Source organism: Rhinopithecus bieti, unplaced genomic scaffold (assembly GCF_001698545.2).
Source record: "Rhinopithecus bieti isolate Rb0 unplaced genomic scaffold, ASM169854v2 scaffold_40368, whole genome shotgun sequence".
Taxonomy (NCBI): Eukaryota; Metazoa; Chordata; class Mammalia; order Primates; family Cercopithecidae; genus Rhinopithecus; species Rhinopithecus bieti.
In genome coordinates, this window is record NW_016817546.1 from 75,178 (window position 1) to 89,989 (window position 14,812).

At 50.4% G+C, this 14,812-nt stretch overlaps 1 long non-coding RNA gene across 1 annotated transcript in view; it reads right to left on the minus strand.

The window, feature by feature from the left end:
• Positions 1-8,411: 8,411 nt before the first annotated feature.
• Positions 8,412-14,812, minus strand: part of LOC108517962 (uncharacterized) — a 39,891-nt gene continuing 33,490 nt past the window's right edge. The window contains exons 5-6 of the long non-coding RNA XR_001882259.1: positions 13,775-13,854; positions 8,412-8,576 (exon numbers count right to left, since the gene is read on the minus strand). This is a non-coding gene — a long non-coding RNA (uncharacterized LOC108517962). The remainder of the gene's footprint in view (positions 8,577-13,774; positions 13,855-14,812) is intronic.

The following is a 14,812-nucleotide window of genomic DNA, read 5'->3' on the forward strand; positions in this document are numbered from 1 at the left end:
AGCCTGCATTGGCTCCTTCAGGAACCGGAGTTTCCATCCAAACCCTCTTCCTTGGGTTGCTCAGCGCAAGCCGGCGGTGGTGGGATGACGACTGCTGGTCTCTAGCAGGCTGGCACTGCGCTTGTCTGGCGTGGACATGGGGACCCGTCTCTTGGGCTGAATTGTGCTCTCTGCTCCTCTTTGATTTTTTTTTTTTAGGCAGAGTCTCACTCTGTCACCCAGGGGAGTGCAGTGGCACGATCTCAGCTCACTGCAACCTCTGCCTCCTGGGTTCAAGCAGTTCTCCTGCCTCAGCCTCCCCAGTAGCTGGGATTATAGGTGTGCGCCACCACACCCAGCTAATTTTTGTATTTTTAGTAGAGATGGGGTTTCTCCATGTTGGTCAGGCTGGTCTTGACCTCCTGACCTCAGGTGATCCACTGGTCTCAGCCTTGCCAAGTGCTGGGATTACAGACGTGAGCCACCGAGCCCAGTCTCTGCTCCTTCTTTGAACTGGAGACAGGCTGAGCTCCGGCCTGGGGGTCTAGTCCGCCTGTACCCACTTCCACCCGCTGCATGGGTCAGAATCTCAAGTTGATTCTGCAAGCTCCTTTCAGGGATTTTCCTACAAATTGAAGTTAGAGGATAACTGGAGTATGGAACCACATTTTTTTTTTGTTGTTGTTGTTGTTTTTAGATGGAGTCTCACTCTGTCGCCCAGGCTGGAGTGCAGTGGCACGATCTCGGCTCACTGCAAGCTCCACCTCCCGGGTTCACGCCATTCTCCTGTCTCAGCCTCCCGAGTAGCTGGGACTACAGGCGCCTGCCACCTTGCCCGGCTAATTTTTAATAGAGACGGGGTTTCACCTAGTTAGCCAGGATGGTCTCGATCTCCTGACCTTGTGATCCACCCGCCTTGGCCTCCCAAAGTGCTGGGATTACAGGCGTGAGCCATTGCGCCCGGCCTGTTTGTTTGTTTTTTAGACAGTCTCACTCTGTCAACTAAGCTGAGTGAGGTGGCACGATCACGGCTCACTGCAGCCTTGACCTCCTGGGCTCAAGTGATTCTCTCGCCTCAGCTTCCCGAGTAGCTGGGGCTACAGGTGTGCAGCACCACACCTGCCTAATTTTTGATTTTTTGTAGAGATGGAGAATCTTGCTATGTTGCCCAGGCTGGTCTTGAACTCCTGGACTCAAGTGATCCTCCCACCTCCGCCTCCCAAAGTGCTGGGATTACAGGCGTGGGCCACCGCTCCTGGACAGGACCGGGTTTTGCTCTTGAAGGCCGAGGATTTCCCACCTGTTTCCCCGCTGCTTGGATGTTGCAGGACAGGAATTCTCGAAGAGGTCGGCTTCTGGCAAAGACAGTATGGGTGGTGGGTCCTGGGCCAGGTGGCCTGGGTTCAAATCCTGACTCTACCACTTCCCAGCTGAGGGACGCTGTGCAAAGCACTTCACATCACTGATCCCCAGTTTTCTCATCTGTACGAAGTGGGCAGGCCTCCATGATTCATGTCCACCCAGACCCTTAGAATGTGACCTTATTTGGAAATAGGGCCTTTGCAGAGGTAATTAAGGATCCTGATATGACATCATCCTGGATGTAGGGTGGGCCCTATATCCAATGACTGGTGTGCTTATAAAAAGAGGAGACATGGAGACATTCGCAGAGGGGAGACGGCTGTGGGAAGACAGAGACAGACAGTGGGGTGATACGGCCACCAGCCGGGGAACGCCTGGAGCTCCCGGAAGCTGGAAGAGGCCAGGAAGGATTCTTTCTTAAAGGCTTCAGAGAGATTGTGGCCTGCTGATATCTTGATTTTGGACTTCTGGACTCCTGAACTGCAAAAGAGCTCATTTCTGCTCTTTTAAGTCACCCAGTTTATGACGACTTGAAATGGCAGCCCCAGGAAATGAATACACCCTCTCAAAGGACAGTTATCACCTAAAGCCTTTGACACACAGCACATAGTAGGTGCTCAATAAACAACCACTAGGATCCCTGTGCTGCCTTCTGCAGGAGTGGGAGGTAGGAGGTGTGGACACAGGAAGAGGGACTGTCAGGATAGCTCTGTCACCTTTCAGAGCAGCAGCCTGTGGCTCTGGAGGGGACCATCTCGGGGTATCCAGGGGCCCCCAGCTCCTGCTGCTGCTGGGTGTCACCCTGCCCTGCTGGCTGGCGGCTGAGGCTGGAGCCCTTGAAGGACAGAGGTGGAGGGAAAGTAAGGAGTCTGCTGTGAAGGGCAGCTGCAGGGCCGAGGGCCGAGGCCTTCGATAGGGATGCTGGCAGCTGTGAATCATGGCCCACAGGCCAATCGCTGCCTGCTGACAAATCACACCCCATGAGGAGGACAGCTGTGACCTCATGCTAGTTGTCAAACACTCAGGGCCCCTCCCAGCTCTGCCCAGTGCTTCAACTTGGCCCGGAGGGAGCTGTCCCCACCCCACCCCTGCCCAGCGTTGTGTGTTCTCCTCTCCCCTGCACACATAGCAGGACAATCAGACCTTCCGAGCCAAGACTTTAGTGGCGGTTTATGATTTGGATGCTTTGGGAATGGGTGAGGCCAACAGTTTCCACTTCCCTGAGGGCAGCCGAGTTGTAAACCCTGGAAGATGTTCTGCACATCTGCCACAGCTGCCTGGCCAGGGAGCGCTGGGATACGCCTGGGAGGGTGTGTTCTCAGGGCTGGAGTCCCATTCTCTCCTGCCTTCCTCTATAAAAATAATGGTTTGCAGATGGGGAAACTGAGGCCCGGAGGAGCTAAGAACTTGCTATACACCTCCAAGTCAAATAGCATCTTGGCAAGAGAGGCAAGACCACAACTGAGAGTTTATCTTGGGCAAAGCTCTGCTCTACTTCCGGACCAGGGTCCTTGTCTTCTCGGGCTCTGTTGGGAATCTCAGCTCCTCTGCTTCCTGGTTCCAGGATGGGCCTGGGGCATCATTTAAGCCTTGGTGATGCTTACATGTTGGCTTCAAGTTGCGATGGTAAAATAAATAAGCAAGAGGCTTGGGGAGCTCCAACCGGTCCTGCCAGCTGTTCCCAGATTCCCATTCAAAGCCACAAAGGTGACTTAAGTATTGTGAAGCCTGAAACTCTCACTTGGGGAGCACAGGGGACAGGGGGCAGGTTAGGGGCTGGATGTGGCCTGGCTCCTGGCCTCTAGACACAGCTCTGTTTTCTTTGCCCTTGCCTTCTGAAGGCAAGCACGTCTCCTGACAGCAGATTGTAGCTCTCGAACTCCCTCAGTGCCCATCCAACCATCGTAGGTTGAGCAAACTTCCCCATGCTCAGGATTTGCATTCCTGGCTGCTACGTTGCCAGAAGACCGAGCTAGGATTTTAGCAGAGTCTATTCAGAGCGGACATCTGCAGTGAGCGTGGATCCCTGAGCATCCAGGACACATCCTGCTCCTAACCTGTCCCCTGTCCACCCAGGTGAGAGTTCCAGGCTTCACAGTACTTGAAGCACCTTTGTGGTTTTGAATGGCGACCTGGGAACAGCGGGCAGGGCCGGTTGGAGCTCCCCAAGCCTCTTGCTTATTTATTTTACCATCACAACTTGAAGCCAATATTTAAGCATCACCAAGGCAACGGCCCAAATCTCCCGGCCTTTGGCCCCCATCCAGCCCCACATGGTGGGGATGAGGGCAGGGCGGGGGGAGCAGGGAAAATGAGTCAACCGCCCCCTGCCCCGCAACCACCTGGGAAAACAGTGACCCAAAAATCGAATCCCGGCTTGTCTTGCAGGGTCATTGCTCTTTTTTGGGGGTCCCTACGACGGCGCGCTTTTAACACAGCAGAAGAGTCTCACAAGACCTCGGTGCTAATATTTGATTTTCACGTGTGGTTAGAGCCTACAGGCTTTAAAAACTTCTTATTGAAGTTTGATATCCATGTACAAAGTGTACAAACCATAGGCATACACCTTTCACCAACTGTGCAATTTTTGCAAACGGAACATGCCCAGATCAAGGGTAGGCACACAGCCAGCCCCAGGAGTCCTCCTTACTCCCCAGTTTGGGGTCACTCTACCCCAAAGTGAGTGCCATTCTAACTTCTCACGGCGCTGGTTGCTGGTCAGTTTGTTTTCTGTTTCTTTTTTAACTTTGAAGTTCTGGGATACATGTGCAGGATGTGTAGGTTTGTTATATAGGTGAGTGGGTGTTGTGTTGGTTTGCTGCAGAGATCATCCCGTCTCCTCACTGGCTACTTTTGCTTGTTTTTGTGCTTTATATAAATGGAATCATACACTCTGTTCTCTTTTGAGTTGAAGCCAGTGGGATTTTTAGGCTTGAATTGGTCTCCTCACCTCCAGCGCCGGGGAGGAGAGAATAAAGGAAATAGAAAACACTTTCTTATTTATTTATTTATTTGAGCTGGAGTCTTGCTGAGTTGCCCAGGCTGGAGTGCAGTGGCACAATCTCCGCTCACAGCAACTTTTGCCTCCTGGGTTCAAGTGATTCTCCTGCCTCAGCCTCCCGGGTAGCTGGGATTACAGGTGACAGCCACCACACCCAGCTAATTTTCGTATTTTTAGTAGAGATGGGGTTTCACTGTGTTGACCAGGCTGGTCTCGAACTCCTGACCTCAGGTGGTCTGCCTGCCTCAGTCTCCCTAAGTGCTGGGATTATAGGTGCAAGCCACTGTGCGCAGCCTGAAGGCACTTTCCCTGTGCCCACAGGCCATGGTCTGGATTATTTTAAAAGGCCCAGCATCATTTTCCCTTGTACCTTGTAACTGGGGTTTGTATCCACCTGCTGTCAGTTTGGGGGATGGAGAGTAGTACCGTATCACTAATAAGCCTGAGGCAGGTTGAGGGGTCTCTGGAACCCTGGCCCCCAAAGCCCTCATTTCTCTTGGCAGGATGCTGGGGGCAGCTCCATAGTCTTTGCAGCCATCCCTCCACTGCAGGGCGGGCTCCAGTCACTCCATTTTTTTTTTTTTTTTCCTAGACAGAGTCTCACTTTGTTGCCCAGATTGGAGTGCAGTGGCACGATCTTGGCTCACTGCAACCTCCGCCTCCCAGGTTCAAGGCATTCTCCCGCCTCAGCCCCCCGAGTAGCTGGGATTACAGGCGTGCACCATCAGGCCCAGATAATTTTTGTATTTTTAGTAGAGACGGGGTTTCACCATGTTGCCCAGGCTGGTCTCAAACTCCTGAGCTCAGATGATTTGCCGGCTTTGGCCTCCCAAAGTGTTGGTATTACAGGCGTGAGCCACTGCACCTGGCCGGCCTGCTTGCCCGCCTTCCTTCCTTCCTTCCTTCCTTCCTTCCCTCCCTCCCTCCCTCCCTTCCTTCCCTTTCTTTCTTTCATTTTTTTTTGAGATGGAGTTTCGCTCTTATTGCCCAGGCTGGAGTGCAATGGTGCAATCTCAGCTCACTGCAACCTCTGCCTCTCAGGTTCAAGCAATTGTCCTGCCTCAGCCTGCCAAGTAGCTGGGATTACAGGTGTGCACCACCACGCCTGGCTAATTGTATATATTTTTTAGTAGAGACGGGGTTTCACCATATTAGTCAGGCTGGTCTCAAACTCCTGACCTCAAGTGATCCAACACACCTCGGCCTCCCAAAGTGCTGGGATTACAGGTGTGAGTCACCACGCCCAGCCCCTATTTTTTATTTCTTTATGTTTTGAGACGGAGTCTCTCTCTATTGCCTAGGCTGGAGTGCAGTGGCACAACCTCAGCTTACTGCAATCTCAGTCTCCCAGGTTCAAGTGATTATCCTGTCTCAGCCTCCTGAGTAGCTGGGCCTAAAGGCATGCACCAGCACGCCTGGCTAATTTTTGTATTTTTAGTAGAGACGGGGTTTCACCACATTGGCCAGGCTGGCCTCGAACTCTTGACCTCAAATGATCCTCCCACCTCGGCTTCCCAAAGTGTTGGGATTACAGGCGTGAGCCACCTTGTCTGGCCTTTATTTCTTTTTTGAGATAGGCTCTCACTCTGTCGCCTAGGCTGGAGTGCAGTGGCACAATCACAGCTCACCACAGCTTCAACCTCCTGGGCTTAACTGATCCTCCCCTGCCTCAGCCTCCCGAGTAGCTGCGATTACAGGTGTGTGTTACCACACCTGCTAATATTTTGATTTTTTTGTAGAGACGGGGTCTTGGTATGTTGCCTAGGCTGGTCTTGAACTCCTGGGATCAACTGATTATCTTGCCTTGGCCTCCCAAAGTGCTAGGATTACACGTGTGAACCACTGCACCCATCCTGCATATGACATTTCAAAAAATATAAGCAGAACAAACATGACAAGGCGAAAAAGGGATCAACGTTTCTAAGCGCTTACTGTTGATTTCTTTCTTTCTTTTTTTTTTTTCTTTTTTTGAGATGGAGTCTCACTTTGTCGCCCAGGCTGGAGTGCAGTAGCATGATCTCTGCTCACTGCAACCTCTGCCTCCCAAGTTCAAGTGATTCTTCTGCCTCAGCCTCCCAGCTGCCTAGCTGGGATTACAGGCACCTGCCACCATGCCCGGCTGATTTTTTGTGTATTTTTAGTAGAGATGGGGTTTCACCATGTTGGCCAGGCTGGTCTAGAACTCCTGACCTCAGGTGATCCACCCACCTTGGCCTCCCAAAGTGCTGGGATTATAGGTATGAGCCACCACACCCGGCCAACTAACTCTTGATTTCTATACTTACACTGTGGCAGACTAGCAGCAAACCATCAGCCGACCAGGAGCAGTTCTGGGGGCCGCACTTGGAGGCCACTGCCTTGGACCAGCCTTCTGCCCATGACTGACCTGGAAGGACTGCAGTTCCATTTGCCCTGCGGGCTCCTTCCCGGCTCCTTGGTGTCCCCATCTTCATTCTGATTCTGTCTTTGTTGCTTTAGCTGAAGTGGAGACGGAAACCTCTGCCCACCTCTTGTGGGGTCCTGGCCCCAAGGCCCCAAGCACCCGGGCCTTGCTGTCTTAAGTTTCTTCTAGATGCTCAGGGGTCACACGCGACTTCTTTTGGCCTCTTGTGGCTTCTTCCTCTCGGATGTGGGACAAGTTCCCTCAGTAGCTGGATAGGACCACAATACAGGTTGACGAGGACCATGTCCCTGCCGATCCTCTCTTCCCCCCATGTCTTACACAGAGTCTTGTACCTAGTTTCTCTCCTTGGGGGCTGCTAGCGGGGAGGGAAGGGGCCGTCTCTGGAGGGTGGAGGGAGCATCTTTGCCCCCTCCTTGCTCAAGCATCTTAGTCCTGTGGTTCAATCCCAGGGCCATCCATCCTGTGGTCTCCTAGGACTGGTGTGAACCAGCAGCCTCATTCAGCCAAGGTCACTGCCAGGTACATAACCGAGCCCCCAACGCCCTGGCTGCCCTCTCTATTCTCGCAGGAAATTCATAGCCGTGGTGCCTCTTCCTCCAGAGAGACCTGTAAGCTTCCTGTCCTCCCTCCCTGTCTACCTCTGTGGCCATCCACAGCCTCTTCTGGGGTCAACCTTCATTCCCTTCCTCTGGCTCCAGGTACCACCAAACTCATCTTACCAGCGTGTCACAGTATGTGTGGGACAGAATATAGGAAGTGGGCTGGTGAGAGGAGGGAGTGCATTTTCCTTGTGAGACTGGACTTCTTGGGGGCTTCTTTTGGGACAGACCACCAGTCCAGGAGAGACACACACACGGGACCAGGGGCGTTTGGATTGGCGAGCTGTCAGCGTCCCTTGCTTTTTCCTTTCCTCTCCTCATTCTTCTGCTTGCTTGCTTTTTTTCTTTTTAATAACCCTGACTGCATATTTTCTCTAACCCAAACCATCTGTTTACTAGCTTTTATAAGCAGTAATAAAAACAGTGAGGACCCAAGAGCTGTTTGGGTCCAAGGCACTTTCTCCGGCTGTCTCTCCGGGCAGCCTGAGGAAGAGGTTAAATGCCGCAGTGCGGGCCCAGAGGTGACACTTCCAGCAGGGACCTTTCCTTCCACCTGAAGTTGCCTGTGCAAAGCCGGACTCTTTGGAGAGGCTCAGCAGAGCTGTGGCTGCCTTTCATTTGCTCCCTTTTCTGCAGTTCTAGCTGAGGACCTTGGGGTCACCTGCCTGCGGCAAGCTGCCTGCTGCAGAGGGAGCTGGGGTGGAGGAGCTGGGAAATGAGGTGGCTGTGCAAACTCGGGCTTCGGAGGTGCCAAGAGATCACTGGGAGGGAATGTACTGAGCTGTGAGGACGGGCGAGCCCGGGAAAACAATTCGACAACAATGCCGAGCGCCTAGGTGACAGGGAAAAAAAGGGAGTCTGTTTGGGAACGGATTTCGGCCTCCACTTCCAAAGCATTAGTAATTCAAGCAGCAGTGAGTGTAATATTTACTTGGGAAACTATGAAAAGTCATATAACAATGTTCTTTTAACAGCTTTCATCATCGGCTTGCTGGGTTCCGAGTGTAGTCTGCCACCTAATCATAAACACAGGCTCACGCCGCCATCTGGCAGCAAGGCGCCTGTGCGCTGCTGTCGGCTGGGACTTGGGGCCCATCCTATGCGAGGCGTCCTCCATCACAGGCACAGAGTGGGGCGCTGGGCCCCAGGAGGTCACTGCGGTGAAGGACGGCACAACTCACCTCTTCCACCATGAAGAAATCAGAGATGGTGGCGCTGGCAGCTTCCATGTCTAGCCCAGCAAGCAGGCCAGAGAGGAGATGAAATCTTAGTTCAACAAAACTCTGCTTTTTAATTAAATTACTTTTTTTTTTTTTTGACAGAGTCTTGCTCTGTTGTCCAGACTGGACTACAGCTGCCCAATCTCAGCTCACTACAGACTGTGCCTCCTGCATTCAAGTGATTCTTGTGCCTCCTGAGTAGCTGGGATTACAGGGGTGCCACCACGCCTGGCTAACTTTTGTAGTTTTAGTAGAAACGGGGTTTCGCCATATTGGTCAAGCTGGTCTTGAACACTTGGCTTCAAGTGATCTGCCTACCTCGGCCTCCCAAAGTGCTGGGATTACAGGTGTGAGCCACCGCACCCTGCCTAAATTACAATTTGTTTTATCTTATTTTATTTTTTGGTGTGGGAGAAGGGTAGGAAGTGAGCGGTAGTGTGGCCACACATCCCGGTTTGCCTGGGACTGGGAGGGTTCCAGGGCTACAGGACTTGCTGTACGCAAACCCAGAGACTAAGCAAACCAGACTGAGTTGGTCACTGTAGAGGGAGGGGACGTCCACAGAGTGGGAAGAAGCACAGGCTTTAGGGTCAGCGTGCACGGTTTGTCCCAGGAAAATTAGGGAACCTCCCCAGGGTTTATCTCTAAAAGGCATATTTTTTGGGGTGGTGGAGGCAGGGGAGAGGGCAGATATTAGGGCGTTGGGGCTCTGTGTGGGTGGCAGGCACCAAGGGGACCTGCGGGAGAGGCTCCTCCACCCTGCACAGCCCACCATTGCCAGGAGGGATGCGGGCCCGGGCTGCCAGATGGCTGATTTTTAAAAAAATGTTTGTGAAAGCTACCAAATTCTGAAACATTGGCTCACGCCTTCAGGACATCCTGTATAGGCCACACAAACACATCTGATTGCCAAGTTGGCCTCTGGGCAGCCGGTTTGCAACCTCTGCACTGTACCATTTCTAAGTTTCCTGTCAGTTCTAGAGTTCAGCGACTGTCTAAACTCCAGCCAGCCACACTCCCAGGCAATATGCGGTGTACTGTGAGGAAGAACGAATACACGTGCTTTAAAAGCTGATATCGGGCCGGCTGTGGTGGCTCCCGCCTGTGATCCCAGCACTTTGGGAGGCATCAGCCACCATGCCCAGCCTAAATTGTACATTTTAAAGTGGTGAATTTTATGGAATATAAATTATATGTTGACTTAAAAATATACCATGGCTCACGCCTGTAATCCCAGCATTTTGGGAGGCCGAGGCTGGTGGATCACCTGAGGTCAGGAGTTTGAGACCAGCCTGGCCAACATGGCGAACCTCGTCTCTACTAAAAATACAAAAAATTAGCCAGGCTGGTGGTGCATGCCTGTGATCCCAGTCACTCAGGAGGCTGAGCCAAGAGAATCGCTTGAACCTGGGAGGTGGAGATTGCAGTGAGCCAAGATCATGCCATTGCACTCCAGCCTGGGTGACAGAGCGAGACTCCGTCTCAAAAAAAAACCAAAAAAAACAAAAAAAACATAAAAAACAAAAACAATAATATACCGTTAGGATATTAAATCTCTCCAAAATTTCACTCCAAGTTGATCTATAGATATGTAACCCCAATTCCAGCAAGATTTTTTTCTGTAGAAATGAACAAAATTGAGCCGGGTGTGGTGGCTCACTCCTGTAATCCCAGCACTTTGGGAGGCTGAGGCGGGCGGATCACCTGAGGTCGAAAGTTTGAGACCAGCCTGGCCAATAGGTGAAATCCCATCTCTACTAAAAATACAAAAATTAGCCAGGCATGGTGGCGCATGCCTGTAATCCCAGCTAGTTGGGAGGCTGAGGCAGGAGAATCACTTGAGCCTGGGAGGCAGAGGTTGCAGTGAGCTGAGACCGTGCCACTGCACTCCAGCCTAGGTGACAAAGCCAGACTCTGTCTCAAAAAAAAAAAAAAAAAGAAATGGACAAAATTGATTCCAAAATTCGAATGGAAATGCACAGAACATAGAATTGCCAAAACAACTTCGGTAAACAACAAAGTAGGAGGGCTTATACCATCTGATTTCCGGTCTTATTATATAGCTATGATAATCAAGGCAGTATGGTACTGATGTAAAGACAAATAGATCAACGGAACAGAATAGAGAACCCGGAAATAGACCCACATTAAAAAAAAAAATTTTTTTTCAACAAAGGTTCAAAGGCAATTCAGTGAGGCCGGGCGCAGTGGCTCACACCTGTAATTCCAAAACTTTGGGAGGCTGAGGTGGGCAGGTGACTTGAGGTCAGGAGTTTGAGACCACCCTGGCCAACATGGAGAAACCCCGTCTCTACGGAAAATACAAAAATTAGCCAGGCGTGCCTGTAATCCCAGCTACTGGGGTGCCTGTAATTCCAGCTACTTGGGTGGCTGAGGCAGGAGAATCGTTCAAAACCAAGAGGCAGAGGCGGTAGAGCCGAGATTGCGCCATTGCACTCCAGCCTGGGCGACAGAGCAAAACTGTCTCAAAAACAGACAACAAACAAAAAACAAAGGCAATTCAGTGGGAGAAGTACGGTCATTTCAACAAATGTGCTAGAACAACTGAATATCCATATGTGAAAAAATGAGCCTTGATTCACACCCTGTACCATATAAAAATATTAATTCAAAGTAGGCCTAAATGTAAGACTTAAAAGCACAAAACTTCCAGAAGAAAACATAGGAAAAAACTTTGTAACCTTGAGTTAGGCAAAGGTTCCTTAGATACAGTAGCAAAAGTATGATCCATTAAAGAACAAATAGAATTGGACTTAATGAAAAGTTAAAACTTTTTTTTTTTTTTTTTTTGAGACAGAGTCTTGCTCTGTCGCCCAGGCTGGAGTGCAGTGTGATTTTGGCTTACTGCAACCTCCGCTTCCTGGGTTCAAGCGATTCTCTTGCCTCAGCCTCCTGAGTAGCTGGGATTATAGGCACGTGCCACCACGTCTGGCTAAATTTTGTGTTTTTAGTAGAGACGAGGTTTCACCATATTGGTCAGGCTGGTCTCAAACTCCTGACCTTGTGAGCCATGGCGCCTGGCTACTTTGTGTTTTTTTAAAGACAGTGTGAAGAGAGTGACAAGAAAATATTTGTAAGTCATATATCTGATAAAGGATTTGTATTCAAAATGTATAAAGGACTCTCAAAAGTTGGTAAGAAAACAGCTCATTTAAAAAATGGGGCCGGGCGCGGTGGCTCACACCTGTAATCCCAGCACTTTGGGAGGCCGAGACGGGCGGATCACGAGGTCAGGAGATCGAGACCATCCTGGCTAACACGGTGAAACCCCGTCTCTACTAAAATACAAAATTAGCCAGGCGAGGTGGTGGGCGCCTGTAGTCCCAGCTACTCGGGAGGCTGAGGCAGGAGAATGGCGTAAACCCGGGAGGCGGAGCTTGCAGTGAGCTGAGATCCGGCCACTGCACTCCAGCCTGGGCGACAGAGCGAGACTCCGTCTCCAAAAAAAAAAAAAAAAAGGACAGGTTGGGCATGGTGACTCACACCTGAAATCCCAGCACTTTAGGAGGCTGAGGGATCGCTTGAGCCCAGGAGTTCAAGACCAGCCTGGGTAACATAGTGACCCCTTGTATCTACAAAATGTCAAAAAATTAGCTGGGCATGGTGGCACATTACAGTCCCAGCTACTTGGGAGGATCATTTGAGCCAGGAGGTCGAGGCTGCAGTGAGCTGTGATGGTGCCACTGCACTCCAGTTTGCGTGACAGAGCGAGACACTGTCTCAAAAAATAAAAACAAAAATGGACAAAATGTTTGAACAAACAACTGCTTCTTTATTTAATAAGCCTACATTTTGCTTATTGGAAGGCCAATTAGCGTATGAGAAAGTACTAAAATCATTAGTCATTAGAGAAATGCAAATTAATGCCACAAAGTGATACTGCTATACACCTATTGGAATGGCTAAAATGGAAAAGACTGACCATACTAAGCACTGGTGAAGATGTGGAGAAACTGGAACTCTCATTCTTTGCTGGCAGGAATGGAAAATAGAACAACCACTTTCAAGAACAGTTCAGCAGTTTTTAAAAAAAGTTAAACATAGCTGGGCGCGGTGGCTCCCAGCACTTTGGGAGGCTGAGGTGGGCAGATCACCCGAGATTGGGAGTTCTCGACCAGCCTGACCAAGATGAAGAAACCCTGTCTCTGTTAAAAATACAAAAAAATGGCCGGGCGCGGTGGCTCAAGCCTGTAATCCCAGCACTTTGGGAGGCCGAGGCGGGCGGATCACGAGGTCAGGAGATCGAGACCATCTTGGTTAACATGGTGAAACCCCCCTACTAAAAATACAAAAAATTAGTCGGGCGCGGTGGCGGGCGCCTGTAGTCCCAGCTACTCGGAGGCTGAGGCGGGAGAATGGCATGAACCCGGGAGGCGGAGCTTGCAGTGAGCCGAGATCGCGCCACTGTACTCCAGCCTGGGCGACACAGCCAGACTCCGTCTCAAAAAAAACCAAACAAACAAACAAAAAAATTAGCTGGGCATGGTGGTGGGTGCCTGCAGTCCCAGCTACTTGGGAGGGTGAGGCAGGAGAATCACTTGAACCCAGGAAGTGGAGGTTGGGGTGAGCCGAGATCACGCCATCGCACTCCAGCCTGGGCAACAAGAGCAAAACTCTGTCTCTGTCTCAAAAAAAAAAAGTTTAAACACACACCTGCCTTGAGCGGGCGCGGTGGCTCCAGCCTGTAATTCCCAGCACTTTGGGAGGCCGAGACGGGCATGACACGAGGTCAGTGAGAGATCGTAGACTTGTGTCCTGTGGCTAACACAGGGGAAACACGCCGGCGCTCGTACGTAATAATATATTTTTTTTTTTTTTTTTTTTTTTTTTTTTTTTTTGGTGAGGGGATTCGGCTTGTACGTTCTAACTGGAAAGAGTCAGCGATGAGACCAAACACACCAACGCCGACACTGGCGGGCTGCCACATGTCTCAGCTCTCCAGCTCGAGCGGAGGATGAGCCCTGAGGCCCACGAGAGACACGCGTAAACGCCAGGAGGCAGAGCCTTGGCAGTGAGCGGATGATCCGGCCCACTGCACTCCAGTAACGGGCGACAGAGGCCAGAGCCGCCTCAAAAAAAAAAAAAAAAAAAAAAAAAAAAAAAAAAAAAAAAAAAAAAAAAACACACACACCTGCCTTACGACCTAGGCATTCTACTCCTAGGTACTTACCTCACCGTAAGTACTTACCTAAAAGAAAAGGAAATATATGTCCACACGAAGACTTGTACACGGATGCGCACAGCAGTGTTATTTGTAACAAGCAAAAACTGGAAATAAGTTGAATGTCCATTAGCAGGTGAAAGGAAAAACAAATTGTGGCATATCTGTACACTGGACTATCAACAAAGAAAAAAAGAGTTACAGATACATATGACAACATAGATGAATTTCCAAATCCGCTGAATGAAAGAAGTCAGACAGAAGGAGTATATACCTGTGGTCGTTTGCTAGGGCTGCCAAAAGGAAGCACTGCCGACAGGGTAGCGTAAACAACAGAAGTTTATTTTCTCACAATTATAGGGGCTGGAAGTCTGAGATAGAGGTGTCGACAGGCTTGGTTTTCCGAGGCCTCTGTCTTCAGCATGTAAATGGGCCTTCTGGTGGCCTCCCATCACTGTCCCTCCACATGTCTGTGTTCCAATTTCCTCCTGTTTTTCTTCTTCTTCTTCTCCTCCTTCCTCTTCTCCTCCTCCTTCCTCCTCTCCTCCTCCTCCTGATCCTCCTCCTCCTTCTCCTTCTCCTTTTTCTTCTTTTCTTCTCCCTCTTCTTCTTCCTCTTCTCCTTCTCCTTCTTTTTTTTAATAGATTGAGTATGTTTTGCCTTTTTATTTTTGAGACAGGGTCTCACTTTGTCATCCAGGCTGGAGTGCAGTGATGTAAACACTGCTCACTGAAGCCTTGACCTCCTGGGCTCCAAACTGATCCTCCCACTTCAGCCCACCAAGTAGCTGGGACTACAGGCGCGCATCACCACACCAGGCTAATTTTTGTAATTTTTGTAGATACAGGGTCTTACTATGTTGCCCAGGCTTGTCTCGAACTTCTGGGCTCCCAAAGTGCTGAGACTGCCGACATGAGCCACCGCGCCTGGCCAATTTTCTCTTCTTATAAGGACATCAATCATATTGGGTTGGGGCCCACCCTAATGACCTCATTTTAGCGGAATTACCTTTTTAAAGACACTATCCTTAAATACAGTCGCATGCCGAGGTACTGGGGATTAGGA